The sequence below is a fragment of the Pygocentrus nattereri genome, chromosome 17 (assembly GCF_015220715.1).
Source record: "Pygocentrus nattereri isolate fPygNat1 chromosome 17, fPygNat1.pri, whole genome shotgun sequence".
In the NCBI taxonomy this organism is placed as follows: domain Eukaryota; kingdom Metazoa; phylum Chordata; class Actinopteri; order Characiformes; family Serrasalmidae; genus Pygocentrus; species Pygocentrus nattereri.
The window spans coordinates 32,354,302-32,380,334 of NC_051227.1; the positions used below are offsets into that span (position 1 = coordinate 32,354,302).

The window sequence follows — 26,033 nt, forward strand, 5'->3', positions numbered from 1 at the left end:
GTTACGGCAGTTTTTGGTTTGTTCATTTTTAGTTTTATAGATAACAGTACACCATTCAATGTCAGAAACCACAAAAGCAATTCTGAGATTACTCACCAACTCAACATACTTTGGGGCAAGTATGTGATGAATGAGGTATATTCTTCAGTTCAGCTGCATCTGCTGCCCTTTTCACTCATAAAGGATGAAAACATTACACTTCTGAGTCATAAGAATACTCAGAAAAGCTGATTTAGTGAAAAACAGAATAATAACACTAGATTATCTCTCTCTGTAGAGTCAATTACATGCCATGTTCACTCAGCAGAGGTTACCTGCTGGGCTCATGCAGGATGGTACTTGCCTGGAGTGGAGCGATAGATTCCTGGAATCCATTTAAGCACTGGATTAATGTGTCCTCAGCTCCGTGTACAAGACGTTTGTGTTATTTACAAAGGCTTTTTAAGGCAAACTTGACATATTTGCATTTACTTTCCGTGTAAACTTTGGACAAAGAAAGAATTTAATTCATTTTATTTATTACAAACTTGCACAGTTTCTCATAGTAGAGACACAGCCAGACTGTGTGGCATTTACCTTAATCAGGCTCAGTAAGAGAAAGTGCCTTCCCAGACTTAGACCACGTACAACGCATGTTTACAGTCTCTCTCTTAAGTAACAGGATGGAAGGTGTTGGATGGAGTCCTGCAAAAATCCTCTCCTGTAGACAGCACCGTTTCTTCACTAAAGATACGCCTAATTAGAACCGTGTGAGTCTGGTTGTTGTCTTGAGCAGCTGATAGATCTAGAGTTTAGAACATACAACTTTAAATATTTCTTAAATTGACTTCTTGGCAGTTGAGGTAAGAGTATTTATCTGCTTCAAGTCTGTGCTGCTTCTCATGATGTTTTTGTTTTGTATTGCAAATGTTCTTGTAGATGTTCTTTGCCTGCCTGTCATTTTATTTTGGCAGCGTTTTCCACACTGGGAAAGTTTTAAAAGTCTTCATAATTATATTGTTAAGATGTAAACAAAGTTGTTCAGAGTGGTTTGGTAAAATGCTCCATTTTGGAGGAATATACAGAGTCAGGATTGTTCACAGTGGTGGCAATAGGAACCAGACTTTCAAAGTGTTTAATGCAGCTAAAAACTCCCTCACAGAAAGCTATTACAGAAAATGGTTATGCTTATGTGGCCCGATCCTTGATATATGTGATTGTTTTATGATCGTTTTGAGAAACTCATTTGGCCTAAAACATATTTTTATATGCACATGCTTGTAAGGCAAAATATTCTTCAAAGGAAATTCTCTTTTTCAGATTTACAGCTATTTTACCATTACCAAGTGATAAGATTGTTATTTTGGATAGTAAATAAAATGGCTATATTTATATTGTGACTCCTATCACCACTATGTTAAAGAAATCTGAATCAATAATTAGGTCAAATTCAGGTCAAAACATGCAAAATCTCAACAGCTAAATATTGTACAAGTAATGCATATGTAAGCAATACACAAATTCTCATTTAAGTACTCCTAAAAAATCACAATCAATTTACCTATTATGTTACCTATTCTGAAAAGCTGATTTTTAAGTAGGAAAATGTTCAACAGTGACCTAAACTCAAATACCAGGAGACCTCATGCAAAACTATTTTGTTTTGTTTTGTTTCTTTTCAGAATTTGTTACACATTCAGTCACTGCCAAAACTGACTAAATGGAACATAAAATCAGTGCCAATCACTGAGGTAAACATTACAAAATCCCAGTTAGACTGCTACTTTACACCACTGTTTTAGGGAATGTAAATCTGGAGCTTAAATGGGTTTGTGCAGTTGTCAAATATTTGGCAGGTCTTGCCTAGGGCTGATTGAATCTCACACCCAGAACATTTTGATAGCACACAGCCTGGTACAGGGAACAGAATGCACGAAATGTGGGTGTTGTCACAATGGCTACACTCCACCTATCACCCCACCTATAACTATGGTTTTTCCTCAGTCGGATTTCAGACATGAACTAAAGCCAACATCCTCCCTGCCTCCTCTCGGCTGGGCCAGGGCCTCCGCTGAGGCTCTAGAATTATAGCCTCCTGTGTTCAATTAAGAACCCTCACAGCGGCAAATATTTAACATTCCTGAAGTAATGGCAGTGGTAGCATTACTGAACTAGAACTGAGCAAAGTTCTCCTGTTTTTAGCCGATTGCGAAGAGCTCTGAGTTGAAATGAAGGCAGGTTAACACCCGGTATATTCCTGGAGTGCAGTGCACAGCAGGGCTGGGCTCTGCTGCAGATATCTAGGTGCAGGAATGCAAGATGGTGTGGAATGAAACAGGACACTCTGGCCTACCAGCAGGAACCAAACAGAAGGTTTCCGTGCTCTCTCCTCCAGCCAGACACGACACCCAACATCCAAAGTCTGTCGTTATTGTGCATTCCAGAGCTAGTGGTGAGATTTATGGCTTAAGCCCCACAGCAATTCTTTAGACTGACCAGACAATATGTTAGGAATCATAAGAGCATTTTTATTAGGATGCTGCAATTTTGCTGCACTGCAGAGGTGAAAGGGTACACAATGCAATATATATTGTGTATTTTGTGCCATGATACAATACATTTTTCATGCAGTACTGAAAAAGAAATTACATTTTGCTCTTTTTTTTGGTTAAAGTCCAACTGCAATGAAAAGACAACAGTGCTTACTGAAAGCATAATTAACGTAAACATGTTTTTCTTAGAAGACAAATAAATAGAAAAAAACACACAAAGTGTGGTAACCTTTGTAGTTTCTCTTTTAGTTTGGTCTTTTTTCAAATTTTCTTTATAATTATTTGCATAATTTCTGTAATATTAATACTAATTAAAATGTAAACAGGCATTCAAAATAAGTTCATATAAAACGCTCTGTTTCACAAAAACTCACCAAGACAAAATAGAAACTAGACGTCAAAGGTATTTAATGCTTCTAAAAGCTATAATTATATAAAGCTATTAAATGAAATGGTTACAAATATGTTGTCTGGTGCCTGAGACATTGTTTTTCAATAGTTTTCATTTTAACTTTAGTTTAAATTTAAAACTTTTTAATGCATTCATGTTGGACAGGTACATGCCCGGTGCTGTCAGGCAAAAATGTCCCAAAAGAAATTGTATTTTTCTCCACTGTTTTACTATTATCAACATTACATACTGTAAAATATCAAAGGACATGGGAAGATTCACTGCTAATTTTGGACAGTAAATAAAATAGTTATGTTTGCATTGTAAACATCATAACGTCTGGTTTCTATCACCACCATTATGAAGAAATCAGAGTCTGTAAAATTCTCTACAGTTAACCATTTCACATCAAACCACTGTGAATTACTTTATTTACACATACAGATTTATGCAGGTATCTGAAACACTGGTAAAATTCCCCTTTAATATGCATATTGGGCCACCTGACCAGGGATCTTTTCTGTAGCTGGTACTGGAGATGTAGGTCTGTTGCACTGACCAGTCATGATCATGATCATTACACACTCTGAGCTTCTGGTGCAACAAACCTGCTCTTCTAACTCAGCACAGCTTACTGCTATAGCCAGTTTTAGTTCATTTGGCCACAGACATGCTTGTGTCTATAATTCCAGTTCAGCATGTCTCCTGTCCTTTGCTTTTCTTTTTTTCACGTTCATGCACAGAAATCCCTGTAATTTCAGCACGCCCCAATTAAGGTTTCCATCCACAAAACAGGCAATAGTGTAAATGGTAGTCAAGTTAAATTCATATCCCACCATAAACCTCAGGAATCGTTTCACAGGCCACTGGGCAGGGTGTCTTACTCGGCAAACTTAGGTTTCTTTCTTATGTATGTTACCTGATCTTTGTGGTATGCTTAACTATGTTTAATTAATGGGTAACAATTTGTCATTCACTAATCGGAAAAAAGGTGAGGTTTATCTCAGGGTTCCCAACTGGTATCATGGCATTAGCTAATGATCGATTTCTTCTGATCTGAATCAAGTGTGTTAGTAAGAAAACACTAAATTGTACAGTTCAGTGTATCCGTAGCACTTAGTTAAGGAAACAGTACAAGTACTGGTAGATTCAGTAATGAAACACAGCCTTTAATTTTTGAAAGGAGACCTGTAGTTTATTAATTAACCGTGTATCTAATTTGCAATTTTTCTGATCAGTACTGGGACTGTGATTTAAATTCTGATTGTTTTCTATTAAGTTTTAGGCCTGTTATTTTGGCCACGAAGACGGACATATACACTTTTAGAGGTGAAGCTTGAAAGCTGCCATTTACTGCCAAATAGATGTGATTGTGTTGTCACATACACAGCACAGCTTCAGATTATGAGGTTAAATTTTCCAACTTAAAAATTAAGACAACACTGTTGGTAATAAGAGCTATAATAGAAATTTGTGATTTTAGAAACAAGACACTCAGAAATTTGAGCCAAACACTCCAGAGAAACATTTCTGAACAGGCAATGTTTTGGTCAGTCTTGGACATTTAGCACAGTCAGCTGAATACGTTTATTAAAATTAGCCACTGATACCAATACCTGGGCAGCTAAACTGAGCCTGTTTTTCAAAAAACACAGAGTTAAGATCATCTCCACTGTTAGAGAGGCTGCTTGGTGTGATGCTCGCTCTATCTATGATTCATCTTTGTGCTGAGATGCTTTCGGGAACCCTAGCCCTGATTTAGCTAAGACTTCTCTCTCTTTCTGGACTTTCTAGATGAATCCAGACTCACACGTTTCAGTAAAAGCAGCTCTCTCAGACGGGACCATGGCTAGGATTATGTGAATTTCCACTGAAGTCATTTTTTCGAAATGAAAAAGTATAAAACTTAAGAAGACAGTGTGTAGCAGGGAATGTGGTTGATTCACTCCGTGCTCTAGGTGTGCGTTTGAGACACAGCCGTGGCACAGCCAATGAGAGGAGTCGCCTCGCCCAGCTCGGCGTCTGATTGGCCAGCCGGTGCGTGTGACGCCACGGCGCTGCCAGCTGATCGTGAGGAGAAGCCGGTACGAGGGGAGTTGGAGGAGAGACTCGGGGAGGCGACGTTACACACACCGGTGGAAAGACTGACAAAACTGAGGGCCATGCGGTGCCTAACCGATCTAATGGCGAGGTAGTTATTTGAAGTAACGCCGTTAGTCGGTTTTTGTTTTCTTTTCACGCGCATTTTGTCGTGAATGCCCGGCGGTTGGTAGGGCGCAGCGGTGCGGACTGTGAGCGCTGATTTAGGGTTAGGTAGGCTGTGAGGTGTGGCTTTCCACAAAGACCGTTTTCTCTGAATGCCAGTCGTGTTGGGGGCAGTTTTTAATCACAGACTTGTTTCATGTGGCCTTTTTTAAAGGATGTGTCACGGCTGTCATCAGTGGACTCGGGCGAGATATTTTGGGGAAGCGCTCGATTACACAATGAAGTGTGTGTGGAAATGTGACAGAGCAGAGAGAGAGAGAGAGAGCGAGCGAGAGAGCAGAGGCTCGGCTACACAGAGGCGGCCGAGGGCTGGTAGTCGTGGGAACTGGCCTGTACACGCCTTGAGAGGCTGTAGAAACGTTATATTCCGGTGGAAAAGGCGAGTTGTTAGCAGTCGGGGCCGCGCACAGTTCAGCTCAGAGTTTAGGGGACACGCGCGCACACGCATTCACGCACATACGCTCACACACACACGCACACAGGGCGTGAGCCTGCAGCCGAGCAGCTCGATCTGGTCGGATGTGCGGAGGGCGGCGAGGCGCTCGATTCAGATGTTGCGGAGAAAAAAAAAAAGTCCAGTTTCAGGTGAAGCTGGACCAGCATGGTTCGCGAAGACGAACCACATCGACTGCCTCCTGCTGTGAGAGAGTAAGTAGCCGCTGGTCACTCTGCTGCTCACAGCCTGGAAGTTTCAGCCTGAAGTGTTGGCCGGAAACTCGAAGGTTCGTGGTTCATTGTAAACGGCCTTAAGGTAGTCGCCGGTTGCAGCGCGCCGTTAATGAGATTACATACATATGTACATTATTTATTTATATACTTATTTATATATTTATATTATTTAGCTACACATATACACAGACAAGTGTGTGTGTGTGTAGGCGAATGCTCAGCTTTTCATTTACAGATCAGCGCATTCTAATTCCAGCCCTTACATTTCATTAGATGTTAGGTGAGGGCTATAGGGATGGGCAGTAGGCCTCGGTAGATTATAAGGGTCACTTTTCTCCCACGTTTGCAGAAAACATCTGATGAAATATAAGTTTTCTGAATAGAGCTTAAATCGTTTTATGTAATTAAATCGATTGCGTTCCGTTTATTTCGATCGTTATTTAATGGTACAAAGCTTAGGAGCCAATCAGTATGCATATCGATTCCTCTCAGGCGTGTGGATGGCAAAATTTCACACGGCCCCACCCTGTACACTGCGATATGGATGAGCAAGTTTTTTTTTCCTCTGTAAAAAAGTTACTTGTTTCCTTTTTCTTCTCGTCAGCTTGGCCTTTCTTACTTTTCTTTCTTTTCCATAGACAGTGTGAGCTGTGAGGAACTGTTCGTCAGAGCTTCCCATTGCAACAGTGTGTCTCTTAATGGATTTCTGCTAAAATGACGTCCAACTAACTGCAAAGGTATGAAGTGTGATTAAAAGAGCAGCATACACTGTGTGTGTGCCTAAAGCCTGTTTTAATGCAGTCAGAATATGTCATATTGCCTAGATTACGAAAGGGAAATTTCACTGTAAACTCTTCTAAAAAAAAAAAGCTTCTAACATCCAGGTTAAATGTCTGTAATCTTTTTGTAGTATAAGATTAAAATATAGCATTTACTGTGCAGTCACTGTTTCCTTAGCCTCAGTTTAGACATTGTCGTCATCGACTGCCCACCAGTGTCTGTTTTCCATGTTCTCTTGCATGTGCGTGAGCTATGCAGGCTAAGTAATAAAGTGTTTACAGGCTGCCCGACACATGCTTATGCAACTGTTCTTTAAGGATTTCGCCACTCAAAATCACTGCTTAAAATATGGCTGCTAGAGCTCTGACATAGCGCATCCTTTCCTGACCGGTTTTCAGAATTATGATAGTGAATAAGCTTTTAGTATGGCGAAACAAGCAAGCCTATTTATAGTCCTTGTACTCCTGACCATGGCTATGCTGATCAGCCAGCTGCCGTTCAATCATGCACAATCATGGTTAATTTCAGATGCAGGCCTTCTGAGTTAAAGCCTCAAAAGATGAACATACACATATAGTCCTGTACAGTGACATGGACACTTCACCCCTTTTCCCAAGAGTTAAAGGATCAGAAATGATGGTGAATTAAATGTTTTAACCATGTTACCTGGACGCTGTTAGCTTTCTTTCATTGTAGGCCTGGTATAAGGCAAAAAGAGCCGGAGTTTCACAGACAAGGGAAGAGACAGGCAGCTGTATGAACGTCAGGGTCAGTTTTCCATCATCTTAAATGCGTCAGAGATGCCGTCTGTTGTAGGTGGCCTTGAAGTTCTCTTTGCAAGCCTACTGAGAAAAAATACATACTGCTGCATTAGGTTTATTTTTTCCGTAAGACCTCATGTCGTCTCCAGTCAGACCCTGGAATTTGTGGAATTTGTTCAAAACACATGAATTGTGGGCAGGTTTGATATTTCAAAATGTCAGGCAAGTATTTATCATAATATTTGTATCATTTTATTATACAATCAAGAAGTGCATCCTTTGTCAGGTTTTAACAGAATTCAAAATGTCACAAAAAGGCTTTTATTTGGATGAATTTAGGCATGGCAGTGAATGTTCCTGAAAAATGATGAGAAAGAGGAGCTTCAATGAGAAACCGCTAGAACTGGAAAAAGCAGCTAAAGCAGCGAAATGGAGCACAGCTGGTCTATGGCCTGTGGTAGTCACAGCAGGTTGGTCATCTCTGATCTACGCTACTTGGACTAATTTATTAAAGGTCTTTGCAAAGCTGCTGTTATTTGCCAAGCACTAAACTAAATGAGGGATTAATTCCTTCCTGTATAGCTTTCTTCAGAAATTTCTGCTGAAAAGGGGCTGGTATACTGTGTTTTTTTTTTTTCTGGGATTTTTTTCCACCCTTTAGTAAATGTTTGCTGGGTGATCCCATTGTCTGGTCATGCAGTTGAGTTCACTATTAGATGCTTTTCAGTCGTCATCCCAGTATGGCTGGAAAGATTGATACAGACATCTACTGGCTGTGTCTCAGGGCCTCTTCAGCCTGCTCCCCAGACGGGCAAGCCTGCTGAATGGAGAAATCAGCAAAGAGACATTATGATCGTTATTCAAGGTCTGTGCTCGCCCAGGCTCCCCTTCTCTGTCTGGTTTCTAACATAGCTGAGATGTTTTCTTTAGAGCAAGGGCCTTCAGAGAGAGGCGAGGAGTGTTCTGAACCCTTGAACATTAGTTTCCTACTCTGCGCTATTGATTACGCTCTAACTCGAAATATTTGGAGCGTTTATCGTGCTTGCATGAGCAGATCGCTGGAGACGAGGACGTGACTACAGCCTTTGGAATGAATGTTGGAAATGAGTATTAAAGCGCGCCTAGGCGCCCGCTGGCCCAGGGAGAAAAGTACTGGTCTGGAGACTTATCCAGAGGACCACGCCCATGGAGTTATATCACTGTTCTGCCGTCAGTGTTGAAGTTGCTGCACTCTATCCTTCAAGTGGGTTGGAGAGCTATTACAATGGGATTTCTGCATGAAGTCTTTCACTCACTTGTACTTGTGCTGTCCTGTGCTGTAACAGACTTTGAGTGGGCTTTGTGGGGGTGAGGCTCATTTGTGCTTTTTTTTTTTTTTTTTTTCTCTTTCCTTTTTGCTTGGCATTTGTTTTAGTTGTCTGCTTTGTCCATGTGGGAGGGCAGACGTTTGGTTTTGTGGCCGCTCTGCTGCTTTGCTGGCTCTGGTATAGTGGAGCTTCCCGTCTGTGCAGCCCCATGGTCCTGTGGGACCAAGTGCTGGACACTCTGACAGTTCCTGTGCCTGGAAGTGGGCCTGTGGACGTTTTCTCCTTCATGGCCAAGGCCCAATGCGGAGTTGGGTCTTAATCGCAGCCTGTATTCTTATATAGCACAGCCTGGACACATTTTCACCATATGGTAAAGTTAAACAGGATGTAGTCTCAATTGTCTCCCTCCGCGTAACATTGGTGTTGAGTGATGTCTAGCAGTGACTTGGCACTGGTGTCCGTGACTTGCAGACCTTTTAGAGTGAGTTTGCCCATGCTGCCTTCCCTGAGGGACCTGTCTAATCTCCCCTTGATTAAATGGGCTGCAGGCTTTGTGTTTCACGCAGGCATGTAAGTGACCCAGTTAAGAGGTTTGTGCTATTGTTCCTCATGAATATCAGCCCCTGACATGAGCTGGCTATACGTACTTAATGGAGCTGTGCACATGCATTTTCTTCACAGCTTTTTTTTTTTTAAAGCACAGACCTGTTCATTATGTGTTGAAGAAACCTGTTGATTCCACCAGTGTTCGCTCTCTCGCTCTCTTGCTCTCTCGCTCGCTCTCGCTCTTGTCTTCTCTTCTGTCTCTTGTTTCTACATTTTCCTTTTGCTGCTCTCTTCCTTTCTCTCCCTCTGTCTCTTATTGTCTTTCGCTTCTCTCTTTAGCGCTCACTGTCTCTCTGCACTCCTTTTTTGCATCTCTCTCTTGTTTATCTCTTTTTTGAGAGCTTAAGAGAGAAGCAATCTTTCTATTTTTTGTCTTTTATCTCACTTTCTGTACCCCTACTCTCTGCTGTCTCTCTCTTTTCTATTCTCTTCTCTCTCGCATCTCTCTTTGCCTTTCTTTTGATTCTTTCATTCTTTTCCTCTCTCTATCTGCTCTTTTGCGTCTTTCTCTCTCTTTTACATCTCTCTCACTTTTTTAGTTCTGTCTTTCTCCCCCCTTTTCTTTGCTTCTCTCTTTCTGTCACTCACTCACTCTCATCTGTCTCTCTTGCTGCCCTCCTTTCTCTCTCTTGCATTCTCTTTTGTCTGTCTCTCAGTAGTAATAGTAGTTGGGTAGTGAGAGTAAACTGGCAGGGTGGAGTTAGTCCAGCGCAGAGTAGTTCAGACAGCATGGAGGGCCTCAGCAGACTGAATGGAATTTATACCATATGTACCAGGCATCCCTGGAATGTGTGGCACAGGAACCTGACCAATGGAAAGAACTGAAAGAGGAATGGAAAGGCCTTAGAGACAGAGAGAGAGAGAGACATTCTGAGGAGAGATGGAAAGCTGTAGGAATAAACCTGTGGTGTATAATTCCATGGCTGGTTTCCTGTGACCTATTTAGCCTTTAGGATAAGTGGTGGTGTTGAGCTGTGCACATATGACTGGTGCCTTGTTTATTAAAATGATTGTTAGTGTCATTCATTTGATGAATGTGCCACAGAATCAGTAGGGATCACCACATGGTAGACTTTCAATTGCCTTTGCGTTAATGTAGGAGACATCCACTTTGAGTTTGTTTTCAGCCTAGTCACTATTCAGAACACGATTCAGTCAGTAAATCTTTGGCCTTCTTTGCTTCTTTGGGAGCACTTGCATCTCCGTCTCATACTCAAAGCCAGCACTGTTATGTGATGAGAGAGAGAAAAAACACACAAGAGAAATGAAGAACAGAGAAGCGTAATAAAACACATGCAGCTTTCAGTCATTACAACAACTAAGATTTGTTGAATTGTTCACTAAAACCTTAGAACAGCTGCTGTGTTGTTATCTTATGTCATGCTATTAGATAGTGGTTCAGATTTGCATTCATTTTTGTGTAATGAACAGTGCACTCTGTTATTTGGCACAAGTTTTGTTTTGTATCTCTCCTCCAATAATTAGATTTAAAGTGAAAAAAGGTTGAATTATAAGTGCCGAATGCTAGCTTTAATTTGAGTTAAATTAACAGTTTTCCATTTACTACAGAAGTAGTTGATTTGCCAAGATGTATTTGGAGTCCAGTTTTTGCTGCTCTGTTTTAGAACTGGACCTGAGAGTCCAGCCTTGATAACAAACAGTATAATTCAAGTTGCCCAAATAGCCGAAACCAGAATTATTATTATTATTATTATTATTATTATTATTAGTATTATTATTATTATTATTATTAAGAATGCACAGGCTAATCTTTGTGTTCTGGACACAGTATGACTAACTGCAAATGATAAAAATTAACACAACTTTACTGCTACACACAGTCATTTTAGACAAGACCAGGGCTTGAATTCACAAAGCACTAGTAAGTTAGAGTACTGATCCTGGATCAGATTCCATTGTCAGAATAACATCTAGAGCAGCACTGCTATTCTGAGGTGGTTTGTCAGTACAAAATCTGGTCATTTTAAAAGTTCAGTCAGACATCTTGTGTCCTAAACTGTCAACAAGTCTGTGCAACCTTGATGGATGTGGTTGGAAAGGGTTGTCAAGTTTTGGGGAAGTGGTTTTAGAGAAACCTTCAGGGCTATCTATTGTGATCTATTATTGAGTCATAGTGTTAGCATTGTTAGCCTTGCAACTCCAGATCTAAACTAAAATTTAAACATTTAATGTCTTCGCTGATCGGTAAGTGAAAAATTGTGTACAATTTATTTTTTTTTGCTGCAGTACTCATTTAAAGGGCATAAGTAATTTGACAGTTGTCTTCTCAGTTGGTTCTTGGCCAGCTGTGTACTATTGCGTCAGTAAATCCGACCATCATGCAACTGAAAATTCAGTATAAATCAATCAGAGACATGGCCAGACTTGATGATGCTGCTGCTACTATTGAATGTCAAGAAAAGTTATTTTCTATATAAGGTATTCATTTCTTTGAGTCCTCAAAACTCACTGGTTGGTGCTTCACCTTGCAGCAGGACAAGGACCTTTACCAAAGCAACTGTTTTCAGGGATAAAAAGCACAATGTTCTTTCAGGTTAGTCGCACAGTCTGAACCCTGCTGAGCTTGTTTCGCTTACTGACGTCAAGAATAGAGATAGAAAGTACTTGAAATAAGCAGGGACTGAAAATGACTGGATCATAGGTGTTGGGAGAAAATGAAAATATACTGAGAGTCTAGTGATGTCAGGGGGCTCACACTTCACAGATGTCAAACAAAGGCAATTTTATTTAAAATGATGTTAATATGCCACATTACTTCTAGTACCCAGAATTTCTATGATTCCTTTATGATTCATTCAATATAGAAACAAATATACTATACACAGGGTATAAATGTGGCACTGTCCAATCATTGCAGTGTATCTCTTCTGCTTCATACAGGAAAATAGAGGGAGGAAGTCTTGACGTGGTGGGTGTAGTCCTATTTTTTCACAGAACAAATGTGTTCAGTTTTCACTGGTAGAACTAAGTGTTCCATCGTACTACTCAGCACACCACTTATCAACCAGATCACGTCAAGATTATAAAGATATATGATCTATTCAACAAGCAGGATGCTTATCCAGGCTCACTTAGACTTTAACAACAGTATATCCATTTTGTGGTTTCTCTGATACATGGGAACAGGGCTTTGACTGCACCACATAAAGCTGCGTTAAATTCTGAGCTGAAGCCTGGTGGTAAATGCTGGCCAGATGTTCTGCATTCTTTGGTGCTGGTATCTTCGTTTCTGAAGAATGGGCTGAGGACAGCTTAATTACCCTGACATGATGCCGCTTTGAATGTCCAGGCTCCAGCTGATGCCTGTGTGTAATTATTTATTTGCTTCACACCAGAGGTGGGTATGAACAAGTATTTCATAATACAGAGCACTACCAGGACTGTGTAAAGTCGGAGACCACCAATCAGTTACCTCATTTCCAGTCAAACAGCCATTCATTACAAATTATTCATTTAAAATACAAGATAATCACTTTGCATAAGGAAGAGGAAGAATCAGACATTTCCGAAACTGGACTTTAAAAAATGATTAAAAGGTAATATGAAGAAATGGGTCTCCTAATAATCCTGTTAGCCCACCAAAACCATCATCAGATAAATGGTGCTTTCATCTTGGAGAGAGAAGAGAAAATCTGCACTGTTGCTTTAGATCTAAAAAAATATCCATCCACTGTGAGAAGACGACTCAACACTGCGTAATGCTTCTGTTATTTTCTCTTAAATCTTTTAACTTCTGTTTGTTTTGTTAACTTAATGGCTGTTTTGACTAGAAATTAAATAAATAAATTAGGGACTTCAAATATGCAGTGTATCCTGAAAGTGAAGGGAAACAGAATTGATACTCATCGCTACATTCCATTATCAACACTGTTTAGCGCAAAGATGATGTTGCATGCACATAGCTGGTGCTGTGAGACTGGACAGTGTCTTGCTTCCTGTTTATTGACCGGAGCATAACTTCATATAGGGACTCTGAAATTCTCTCCCCATTATGCAGTGTGTTCTTATTTTCTGCACCATGTTTGCCTCAGCTGTGCATATGGGTGTGGTATTTTTTTTACCTGTATGTTTTAAAATGCCAAAACTTTGGCCATTAGATGATCTATTAGATCTTCTCTCACTAACAGAAATCATTGTTTTCAAAATTTATGTGCTCAATGGTAAGTGATCAGGTGGATATAGAGCATATTTTCGTATAGCACAGGCATAAGGAAAAGGAATGGTATCTGGCATCAGCATTGCTGCATTTCACCACAGATTACTGATAACGAAGCTCATATTCTATGTAGCTGTTCCACTATATGTATGTATGGCAGAGGAAATCTGTTGATGGTTTATCAGAAACCATTTTAAGGGGCCGGTAGTTGTTTGAAGTAAGTAAGTTGCTGTGTTCGGTACCTGGGAGATACGTCTTATAATAGATCAACCACTAATCTTTTATGTGCCGTAAGCCATTTTTCTCCGTGGTTGCTTAAGTATGGAGTTTCTAGAGAAATCTTACTGATTAGAGAATGAAGTTAGATAGAGAGAGAGAGAAACAGCCGATGCACAGAAATGGAATGAGTTTTACATCATGAAGGTTGACCAGTATGGCTATCCGTCTGGTGGAACACTTGGAGTTCCTTAATTAATGCAGCAATGCGGGATGGTGCCACACAGCAGACGGAGAATTGCAGATTTTTATGTAATCTGTGGGTCTTTCAGAAAGTGGTTTGAATGTCTTAATTTCAGGTTTATCGGTGAGCATTAATGTTACCATATTTAGTGTTTGTTGTAGTACTTCTTACTTTAATGCACAGAAATTAGATCTTTATCACCACATAAATAACAATTCAGAGGTTGGAAGAGGAGGGTTCTTTTGTTGTTGTTTGTTTTGTTTTTTTTTGTGCAGCTAGATGCCTCCCCAGATTGTGTTCAGTCATACTGAGGTGTGTGACAAAAATGTGCCTTTCTTATTCCAGTAAGTAATGGCTTTTTTAATGCCTTACTATGTGAAACCTTTCCTTGAGGAGGCGATCGACAGTCATTAAGCGTTTTATGCTTTTTTGAAGTTAATAAATCAACTGCTGCCTGGTTTGCTTCATTTGTGTTGGTTGAAGTACGCAAACAGGCCTTTTGTTACTGAGCCATTAAAACTAATGTATGTAAATGACCTGTGTTCTGATTGGCTGACCTGTATTATGCCTCATTCGAAAAGCTGTCCAGGCTGCAACACTTTTTATAACTTCAACAAGCATGGTCAGGGCTAAACTGCTGTAGGCTGAATAGGTGGATGTATGTAAATGCAATGTTTTTTGTGACCTCACATAAACTGTGAATTCAAAACGAGATGTTTTTGCAGCTTAGGTTCCACATAGGGATTGGGGAGGGACTGGTATGTGGTGAAACTTGGGAAACATTTTTGAAAAAGTGAGGAAAAATCATTTATGCCCTTTTCATAATATCTACCCTTTCATTTTTAATTACTATGCTTGTGTGTAAGCTGTTCATGCCATATATCTACACTGCAACATCATCTCAGGCTGAATGTGGGCCTCTGGAGTCCTCTGTGGTGATTTATAGACACCCACTCCTCTCCTCTCAGCTCCAATATTAGCAGGAGATTAGATGAATTCCTGAAATGGCTTTGCTGTGGCTACTTCCGTATTGCCCCACAGTCATTTCCATTGTATAAGCCGGATGGAATTTCCTCTTTTATATCAAACTGTTTTGTTTGCTTGCTTGTCTGTTTAGCAAGCAGCTGAAGGAATGTGTGTAGCATTGAGGGCAAAGTTCACTACCAGACAGTGGGCTACAGAGGGACGAGTGTGAGGGGCTGGCAAGTCAAATGAGAGCATGCAGCTTCCAGGCCCTTGCACAATAAACGTCTTTATTCTCTCTCACGCACACACCAGTTTGGGGAAGCCATGGGCTTGGGTGGGAGAGAACGCCAGTCATTTACTTCAGTGTGTCTGTGCGTCAGTATTTGCTCCTAATGCTTCCACTTTTTAAATGAGTTCTCATGAGTCTTCACCAAGTGTCTCCTTTTTTTTTTTTTTTTTTTTTTTTTCTTTAAATCCCTGAGGTGTTAGCTGTGTGATGTGCAGGATGGCTTGATCTGCATAGAGAGTTTGAACATGAATGTGAGATTATCAGGGTTTGGGCTGGTGACTCTTGCCTCTATAGGCCAGAGCTTGTCACTAATTAGGGTGGTTATGATTACTCAAATATACTTGGTTGAAGCATTTAATCGATTAACATAGCAACAATAATTAGTTGGCAGTTTGCATGATAATACACAATTTAAATTCTCTTACTGGTCAACCTTAGAATAAAACAGCTTGATGGACACACATTTATATCCAATATGTAAAGGGTTACAAATGAAGTAAAATGAATAAAATTCAGAAACCTAAACATCTGTCCACTGTCGGTATTTTTGATATCATTGTACATCTGTTTTTTCTATTGCGTGGTTATGTCCATGTTGTGTTGCTTACTTATTTATTTATTTATTTATTTATTTATTTATTTATTTTTGTACCTCTGAGGTGGGTGTGACTAAAATGCTGTGGTCAGAATAGGTAGATATATCGCTGTTGTCAGAAGAAGACCTCGTATCTCCAGAATTATAACTTCACAGGAGAAAGAAAAAACGTACTGTAGTTTTAATTAATAAGTCAAAGGATCCAGTCATATTTCCAAGTCATTTCGGGCCATTTCTTTTGCTCCATTCATCATGAATGAATCAAAAACTGAAAAAATGACAGAGATAGGAGGTTTTCTTCCGACAGCAGCGATATATAAATGTGATACCTACGTGACATCACAAAGTTAGTTTCCATATGTTTACTGTGTGGACTGGGGAGTGCATGATACGTTTTGAAACCTTTAAAGTGTTTATATACTACACCAAACTCATTTCTTTTCAGAAAATTCGGCTCCTCTTTTTCGTTTTGCATTTAAAATCTGATGAGTTGGGCTTGCTGTCAGTCAGAATTTCTTCCAAAGATCTTATATGTGGTCAGTCAGACTTCTGTAAAGCCTTTAGTGAAATTATCCTGGATCCAGAATTTATATTAGCTGGATGCAAGGCTTTAAAGTAGCTGTCTGGATTGCCTTTAGGGGCTGTACAGATTGTCTTTAGTCCACGTTCCTCACGCTGGTTGGACGCTCGCAGCACAGCCAATTAGGGTTGGCAAGATGAGCATCACAACTGAGCCAAAGAGCCAAAGGGCCATGGCTTTATTCAGACAGGAGGGGCAGGATGTGTGTATGTGACGTTTTCTGCCGGATAAGCCCCTATTAGTCTTCCTGTTTACCTCCCCCCTTCATCAGAAAAAACAAGCTATTTCTGAGCTACAGGTGCAGCTTGCCCTATAATGATTCATTTACCCCCTCTTTTATATAATGGTCCCCTTCCTCTCATCCTGCATCTTTCTTTTCTCCCCCTATCGCGCCTCTGTGAATGACATCTGTTTGTCAATTTCTCGGTTTTGCACTCGTCTCCCACTTGCAGCTCGATTTCGTGGTATGATTCATAGAGAAATGACTGAAGTCACGTTGCCGCTGGAGTTAGCCTGGAGAAACAGTGGCCTGGCCTGATTGCCTCAGTTCAGTGAAAGCCGGATTCATGCGCAACTGTGTATGATTAAGGAGAGGCCGGAAACGTAAGTGAATGCTCCACTCCATGCATATGGATGGGCGATGAATAATGCATATACATGGTGCTGTGTGACACGACAGCACGTGTGGAGTAGAGCAGACGGAGAGAGAGAGAGCTGGGCTCCAGCGTGGGTTGGTGCCTCTGTGCTTTCTCCATGGCACTGACCACTGCCTGGACATTCAGTGATTAGGACCAGATGGAATCGGCAGTGCATTCTGTCACTCGTTTCAGCCCCAAGCTGCATGAAGATTGTCTTTTGATCTAGAATAGCCTTTGGTCAAAAAACATTTCTGAGCAGGGCTGTCTTCATAACTCTGATTAATCTTAGAGAATCGGCAGTAATTAAAAACTTGGAGCATGACTCTTATTTTAGAAAGTTCCTAATATAATCAGTAGTGCCGATCCTAGTTGTTACATTTGTGCATGGTGTTTCAGTTCTCACTTTGGATTTAAGAAAATTGGCTAACTCTCCTCTCTGTTGCGTGCTGCGTCAAGTGGCATTTTAGAGCTAAAATGGAGTCACTCTTCTTTAAGGGCTGTAGTGGTTTTTGCTGCATTCTGGAGGGAATGCCAGTTTAGCACTCCAACCTCAAATTTTTCAGCGCACCAGAAGATGAGCATTTCCAGCTTTTCAACCGCGGGGTGTGTCTCCCTTCTTCTCTTCTTTTTCCTTCTTCTTTTCTCTCTTGTTCTAACGTCTTCAGACGCTCACAGAGCAACTATGCTCTAATTTACCATCTCCACCTGTGCCCTCTGACCTGCTCAGACCTTAGTTATCATATCTGCTGTGGTTTGAAACAGTGTTCTCCTGTTTAGAATAGGGCTGTCACTATCTGCTATATTAGTAATTAAAAAAAAAGTCAGTCAATGACCATGGACCATCCACAGCCTGAGCTTATTTGCTTACGTTACGCTTACATTAGGTTACGTACATCAATGTGCATGTTAAACCACTTCCACCATCTCATCGTACAGCAGGTATTAATTGTAGATATCACTCAATACCTTGTTTAGCTAATAAATATGTTATGATGTTAAATTTAAGTGTGCTGGTGATGGAACACACATCCCTGTGATGGCTGGGGGTGGCCAGGAGAAATCTTGCTAAGCTGCATTTGAAATTGTTGTAAAACAATTTAATTCTTTATTAATGCATTAACTCACTAATAAATTGTGCTGGACTGGTATGCTGCTCATGTGGAATTGATGGATGAAGAACCACATTTTGTTTGGACTGGTTTCTTAACAAGAAGGCTAAAAAAAGTATTCTAAACGGGCTAAAAGATAGCTCTCCTCTCCAAACCACTCCTCTGTTATTTTTGATTGTTTTGACCTGAAATATTTACTGTATAACTCACTGTAATACAACAAATATAAACAGTTAAGTATATATTACTTGAATGTTTTACATGCTTTAAATGTCACTTTGCTTGATGCTACCCCAAAAATAACATTTATTGTTATCATTTGGCGAGCAAAAAAAAATCTTTTCGTTAAATTTTCGTTAGTGTCCACATTAAAAACTAACATTAAACATTTATATGTTATTTTCATTAATATGTGAAGCAAAAAAAAAAAAAAACAGCCATGAGCTGTTTGAGGTCGTGCATTACAGTGATTTTACCATGAACTGTGCAATTTGAAGAGCAGCCTTAACTGTGATGATAATGCACAACCTCTCTGGGCTTATTGCATTAATAAATGGGTGTGCCCAGTGGGTGTTCCAGTCTGTTCCTTAATGTAAGTGACTGCAGAAGTATAATTGATTTCAAATTACTAGTTAGTCATTATTATCAAAAAGATTATTTATTTTTTTATAATCAAATAATTGCCTTTAATCGAGTAATCGTGGTGGCCCTAGGCAAAATCAAATGTAAGGTTTAATTAAAGAATCCCTCCACTCACTCATCTACTCACATCCACCCTTGTGCTGTTCTAGCTGCAGAAGGGAATGACTAACACATTGATCTGCAGCTCATTCTGATGGCGATTCATGTGGGCTAGCTGGTGAAGGTTATTAAGGTTGATGGACAGTGCTGTAGCGAGTCTACAGCAGCTTTGTTTATGTAAGGATCTGGTCTATAGCTATTAATCGTTAGAAGCTGAATGGTGTTTATTCTCACCTGGAACACATCCATTACCTCATCTCCGGTATGTGATCAAAAGCAGTATTTGGTTGAGTTTTCATTTGTTTGTTGAGATATGAGCAAGCTGTCACTCTTGCAAGGGAACCAGGAAGGTGAAGTGCATAAGGGTTTTTCGTGTGTGTGCGTGTGTGTGTTTTTTGTTTTTTTTTTGTTTGTTTTTTTTTTGTTTTTTGCTTTTTTTTTTTTTCCCCTCCCCCCCTTAGACATAGCCTAGCTGGTGATTAATGACTTCTTTTGGTAACTGGTTGCCTGGCCTGAGACAGATGAGCTGGTGCAGGAGCAGAGATAGCTGTGGGGTACTGTGTGTGTGTGTGTGTGTGTGTGTGTGTGTGTGTGTGTGTGTGTGAGAGAGAGAGAGAGCTGGCAGAGGTGTGAGAGAAGAAGGGGTACATACTCCTCTATCTCCCCCCAGCTTGACTGTAATTGTTCTGGGAAACGTCCACAGCCATACAATAAATCACTCTTTGGGAACATACTGTTCCTTGCAATGGGATTTTGAGCCGTTGCGGGTTGGTGTGTGTCAGTGAGTCAGCTCGTGTGAGAGACAGGAAGAGTGGGCTATGGTTAAACATGCCCCATTGTGTCCAAAGCAGGCCACTTGTGAATGAAGCCTTCAGCTCTGAGAGAAGAATATGACATTAATGGCCGTGGGTCTCCAGCTGGGCAGGGAAAAGGCTTGTATTGCGGTAAACTCAGTTGGAGTACTTTAGTAACTACAGCAGTTGTGTCTGTTAATACACAATGCTGTTCACTAGAGCTGTAGATGGCTTTGTTGTGTAGTTTATGCATAAGTATGTGCACAAGGTGTCTGTGCCAAAGGTTTATAATGGATAGAAACATAAATCGTGTGTGTGTGTGTGTGTGTGTGTGTGTGTGTGTGTGTGTGTGTGAGAGAGGCCTGACCCATACAAATATTTAATGAATACTGATTTTAAGGAGCCAAAAATGTAGAGAATATGGGCCAATATTATTTAAAGTCAGCATGTATTGACGTGAATGTAAAACAGTACACATGGTTAATATTATTTTTCTGTGCCTGCTGTTACGTGATAATCAAAATTTATTTTAAAATGTTTTAGAGGAGGGCAAAATCAAACTTCAGACAGAGATGGCAGAAAAAAGAGAATTTTGCCATGGCATTTTGACATGAACCAGCAAGGTAAAAATCATTTGCTTTTATGTCAGGTTTAATATTATTGAAAATTAAACTCAATTCATTTTAAAGCTGCACGATGAAAGATTTGGGGACCCCTCTGGCGGATATTTGTAATTGTAAACAGTGTGGGCACATTTTTGTAACATTTTGGCTGTGCTTTGTCCCTCTTCCACAAGTGGATGAATCTGATGCTTGTGAGCACATTGAAAGAGTATTCAAAGACCACTCAGTCAAAGTTCGGTTATGTAAACAGGTTTCCTCTCATCAGAGGAAATGTTTGTTAAAATATAAATTAAGCTGCTTATTATCAGTAGAATTGATGTGGGCACACAAATCTGTGGGACATCAAAATTAGCCAATATTGTTGGCCAACTGGTATATCATTTGGGCACTAGTGGTGTATGTGTGTTTATGTAAAAGAGAGCCAATGTTGCTCTCTCTGTAATCATAGCCCTCCGCTCTCTCTGCCGGCAGTGTCCTGGACACAGAGGGATCTTATCTCCACCTTCAGACAAAAGGGTGATTCAGCTGCCTGGGTGTCCGATAACAGCATGCTCAAGACACAACGGGGCGAAGCTGCAACTGAATTTGATTTCCATAACCATAAACAGAATGGATGCACTGCACAACTCTCAACACCCTGCTGCCTTCATGGTCTCCGCTGCCTATTTAAATGAGTGTGGCCAGAATAAAAAGGTCTCGCTGTTTGGCAAAGGCTGCTCTTTCCATGTCACGGGTGTATGTGTACAAATGAGGGCGTGTTGGTGTGGGTTAGTGTTTGCACGGGTGTGTTTCTGTGGGAGTGGGTTTGTAGGGGTTAGCTGACTTTGACTCCCTATGTGTGTGTGTGTGTGTTTGTCTGTGGGTGTCCTGTCCTTGGCCATGGCTCTGCGGACTGGCTCTTTCCACAGTGCTGCAGGGTCGCTGGGTTCACTGGGCTACTGAGGCCATGCTCTTGTCCTTGAACTGCTGGAAAAGTGTAGCACTACAAAGCCACCTTTAACACCGCGTGGATCAGCAGGAGAGGGAGGCCTCCAGACTCTCTGGCTCTTTGAGGTTTCTCTCATGAGGACTGCTACTATATTATGAAACACAATTAAAGTGATGCTGTGTCCAAAAATGTTAATGTGGTTAAATTTAAATGCAACGTTATACTGGGGAACAGCTAGCACGATCCCTTTTTCATAATGCTGTCAGGGCACTGCTAGCCTTCATTCATTATTAGCAATGTTTTGGGTGAAGGATTCCTTCAAGAATCTATTTTGTTTGAAATATCTGACTGTGAGGTTGGACTAAAGCAGTGGTTTGGCAAGAAATCAAATTTACATAACTTCCCCTTACCCCAAATACAGTCGATCAGTCAAGACATTTTTGGTAAAGTTTTGTACTGGAGCTGTGAGGCTAATGCAGCTAGCCAACTTTAGCATAATGCAAGCTGCATGACTAAATTATCACAACTTGTTAAGGCTAATCTCAAATAGACTTCCTTATATGGTTGTAATACTGTATGATATAGGTTTAATCCAAAAAAGTGATTAAAAATGCACCACATGGCTAAAACCAGGACCTTAAAGTAGTAGCAAGCTGGTATAGCAGTTGAAATTTTCCTTAAATACAAATTTAGTCAGAATCATTATACCAGTCATAACACCACAAACGGCAGACAGTACAAACCATGCTAACATTAGCCACGTTAGCTGGATGGCTAAGTCAGCGATCTTTCAAATTGCAGTGAAAACGCAGCAGTCTCTCGATCGCCTTCTGCTGACTAGTTCAATGCACCGGAGGTAGCCTGCTTTGTTTTTGAGGCAGCGGATATTGAAGAATTGCCAGCTTTTTGGGGTTAGCCTTATCTTAACATGAACAGATTGATGATGCCTGTCTGATGAGCCACCCAAAGTGCCGATCTCTTTTCCACACAAACAAGGCATACACCAGTAGTCTCCATCCCTGGTCCTGCAGAGTTTAGTTTCAACCTGTATGCAATAAGCTGCCCTGCCCTTAACTTTATACATCTGGTCCAGCCAATCAGGTACTTGGGAAGCGGTTGATTAGCTGGAGGTGGTTGTGGTTAAACTAGGCTCTGCAGGAAGGAACATCTCCAGGACCAGGGTTGGAGACCACTGCTATAAACTAGTTGGTACTGAAGCATGAATGACTGACTGTTGTATTTTTCGGAGGTCTTAACAGCTGAAGTCCAGAGTGTATGGGACACATGTAAGATGAATTACTTGAGAAATTCAATGAAACTAAAGTTGGCGTTCTCTCCATTCTGCTGCTTCATTTAAGGTGGAAGGGAAAATTTGAACAAAATCTACTAAATAAAGCTGTTTAGCTTTTTCTGGACGTGACTCAACATTTTAGTAACATATTTGTCAGAGAGTAGTATTGACATAAGTTTGTCTATATATCGTTGTGTGGTGTGTGTGTGTGTGTGTGTGTGTGTGTTTTGTTTTTTTTTGTTTTTTTTTACAGCTTTGCACAAGATTATTTAAAAGAATTTGCTTTGGTTGTTAACAGTTCATATTTTAAAAAAGTGAAGAACATCCCAGAATATCCCAGAATAATAAGCAACTGTTAATCTACAAAAATAAGCATAATTAGGCATTTAAAGGTTTTATTTTAATACATATGCACAATGAAATATACTGAAACTATCAAATTTTTGGATGCATGTGTATTTTTTGTCATGATGTTGTCTTGAAGCCTAAATTCTGTCTGTACCTTTGTCCATTGTTATACTACTTTTTTTTTTTTTTTTTTTTTTTTTTTTTTTTTTGACGACAACATTTGAGGAAGGACTGAATGCATTAAAATAGTAAAGCTTACACTTACTCTTTTGGATTCATTTTTGAGTCATTACTCTTCCACTGTGAGTGATAAAACTGCTTCTGAAAGCTCTGTAGGGGGGAGGAGCTGCACTGCTACACTGTGAATGCTGTAAAGCATCCCTACAGAATAGTTCTGGTGGGATCACAAGCTCTAATTCTGCACTGAGTTAGAAGCATTGGGTGAGGCAGAGCTGAATGAGTGGAGAGAATACTGAAGCAGTAGCTGACTGGCTCTGGTTGGAATACCCCTGGGGCAGCTCACTCTGGCCTGCATAGCTGTGGCAGTGAAGGGAGGCACTGCTGAAACCCCATCAGCACAGCTTATTTATCAGCCTTCTCCTTTGTACGCCTGCTTCCCCTTCCATTAGCTGTTTAGCATTAGTTAAATAAGGTCATGAACATTTGTTTGCAAGGGAAATTAAACTATCGCTAGGCCTCTTGTGCATTCACGACTCATGTACCTGTCTTTTTCTGATTCTTCCTTCAGGTCGATAAAGTCCCTTCACCCCTAATGATCATCAGGAGTGAGCAGTGTTTGCCCTGGTGCCCAATGGCTGACCCGCAGCAGTTCTTCACTGGCAAGCTTTATGTCCTTGTGTATCAACTAAAGCTGCCAGCTGAAGAACTGTTGTGGTTGGCTCTTTCCTGGCACTCCAGCTGTTCAGGACAAGATGGCATATAGATGAAGATTCTGAAGGTTCAGACAGTAGCGCCTGCCAGATGGGTCGGCAGGTCCAAACCAGTTGTGGATCAGACAGGTCCTGAATAATTTTTTATTTTTTTGCCCTGCCTGGAATGCTCACGTGAGCTGTCCGGACCTGGCTGTGCATTCTCCACAGGCATAAACAAAGGCTTCTGGCAGGGCCCATGCTGACTCTGCAACATTCCTGGCCTGGTGAGGTCCTCCTGACCTTATTTGGGCGTGGAGCGGGTGGGGAGCGGCTGTGGCTTGTCAGCTGGGGAAGGATCGACAGAGCACCCGATATTTTTTTTTTTTTTTTTTTTTTTTTTTTTTTTTTAAAAGGGGGATGTTTTGAGGCCTTGGAAGAAGAATTGCAATGCTCTTTTATACTTCCTTGTGTTCTCTGGGAGGGAGCCAGGGCTTTTACATGTGTTTCTGTTTATGAATAAGTCAGAGAGTTCTTTCCAGAGAATGAGCACGGAACGCACTTGCTGGACTCTCATCTGCAACTTCCCCTGGCTCTCCTCCGAGCCCTGCTGTGGTATGAAATGTGATTGTTGGTTTATTCTTTTGGACGCGTGCGTACTGTGCTTGAGTGACACTCGCACGCATGCTCGCCACAGCCTGACCCTCAGTAAGCAATAAATCTCACTTCAAGGGCAACAGCGGTGCCGAAAACAGGATATGAAAATGTGTCTCTCTTAAACCTCCCAGCCAGATAAAAACAAAGGTAGAAAATGTTCTCACCATTTAGCAGAACCAGATGCCCCTTGCGGAAAGCGCGTGGCGTCTGCGGCTTGAAGAGCAGTGCTGCTTCCTCTCTCTCTCTCTGCTCTCCTCTTTCTCTATCCTCCACAAAAGAAAAGGACTTAGATTGATATAGATGTTATTGCCTTTCATAAGCAGTTCAGTCACTCGAGGTAAGGACAATTACACGAAGCGGTATCAGAGTGTAATGTAATATAATGTAATGAGGCTCCTGTGTTGGCGTTGCTCTGTGCGTCACCGCCTCTGACCCACACAGGCCATGGGTGCTGTCAGGTCACAGACCATTGATGCCTGCTTGATCGGCTCTGGCCAATCTCCCTGCAAGTGAATTAAAGGATTGCTGAGGGTCGTCTCGGCACTGCTTAAAGGTTAATTTCCCCTCTCTGAAACTCCTGGGACTTGGGTCAAGCCCTGGTCAGCACATTGTTCGGCATGCACAAGTTATGTGATTTACAACAGATTTTTTTTTTTTTAATGCAGAAATGATTGTGTTATTACAACAAAAAATAAAATGTAGCAAAATTCTGACTTGAGTTGTTTTTTCAGATACATTTTAGATTTTACTTTTTTTTTACTTCTAATTTTTTTGCATATTATGTACATTCAGTCTTCACCCTAAGACATTTGTATACATTTTTTTGCATCTTTTTTTCAATGTTTCTTGTCTTGTAACAGAAAAAGTACATTAACTTCCTCACAGAGACGTCCTGCAGGTTGCCAGTGCTGGGAAACAACTCAGTAGAGTGTCCATTAATAGAAGTTTGAGTATTCAAAAGGTGCTCAGACTGTCAAAAATGTCAATGAAGAGAATAATGGAAAGTATCTTTTTTTTTTTTTTTTTTTTTTTTTTTTCTATTTTTCTAAAAGGAAAAAAAAATTCTATAACACAAACTGAACCTGCTACACCAAAAGAGCCTTTTTAAAACTTAAAAGCAAAATCCATGAAGCAGCAGGAGGCTGGAATCTATGCTGAACTGAAGTGCTTGTCACAGGAAAGAGCAATATAATTCCTAGCAAGGGTCAGAGACTTGTTGGTAACCAGTCATCGATCAGTCTTCAGAGAGCAGTGATATTTCAAAACACTCGCTTTCAACACATTAGATAATATTCAAACTGAACCGGGTCATGAACCCCACAGCACACATGCAGTAATTCCTCATCAGGGCTCATATCTGATCTGGTGGTTTGCCAGGCTGAAGAGTGTTGATGTCATATGAGTATGGATTTCATATGGTAGAGGACGCTGAGGGAGATAGTCTAGAAAGAGCAATCACATTTAAAGGGCCTATATCATGTATTTTTAGGTCATTTCTTTCATTTCATTCATGGAATTTACATACAATGTAAAAGGCAACAAGTATGTAAAAAAGAGTATTTATATTTAAAATTATATATATATAAACAAACAAAAACATTTTAAGGGTTTGACATGACCATGTTTGAGTTTTTTTTTAAAATACCATTTAATGTTGC

The 26,033-nt window shown here is 40.6% G+C and overlaps 1 long non-coding RNA gene across 4 annotated transcripts; it reads left to right on the plus strand.

The window, feature by feature from the left end:
• The first annotated feature begins 4,649 nt into the window (after window positions 1–4,649).
• On the plus strand, window positions 4,650–25,088 carry LOC108425862. 4 transcript variants are annotated; one of them, XR_005131704.1, is made up of 4 exons: window positions 4,650–5,835; window positions 6,495–6,593; window positions 7,737–7,867; window positions 23,598–25,088. It is a non-coding gene; the product is annotated as an uncharacterized LOC108425862 (long non-coding RNA). The 4 variants fall into 4 exon arrangements; XR_001857735.2 differs by lacking the exon at window positions 23,598–25,088 and adding an exon at window positions 20,754–21,181; XR_001857733.2 differs by lacking the exon at window positions 23,598–25,088 and adding an exon at window positions 20,754–21,181 and having other exon boundaries at window positions 4,650–5,113.
• Window positions 25,089–26,033: the final 945 nt, after the last annotated feature.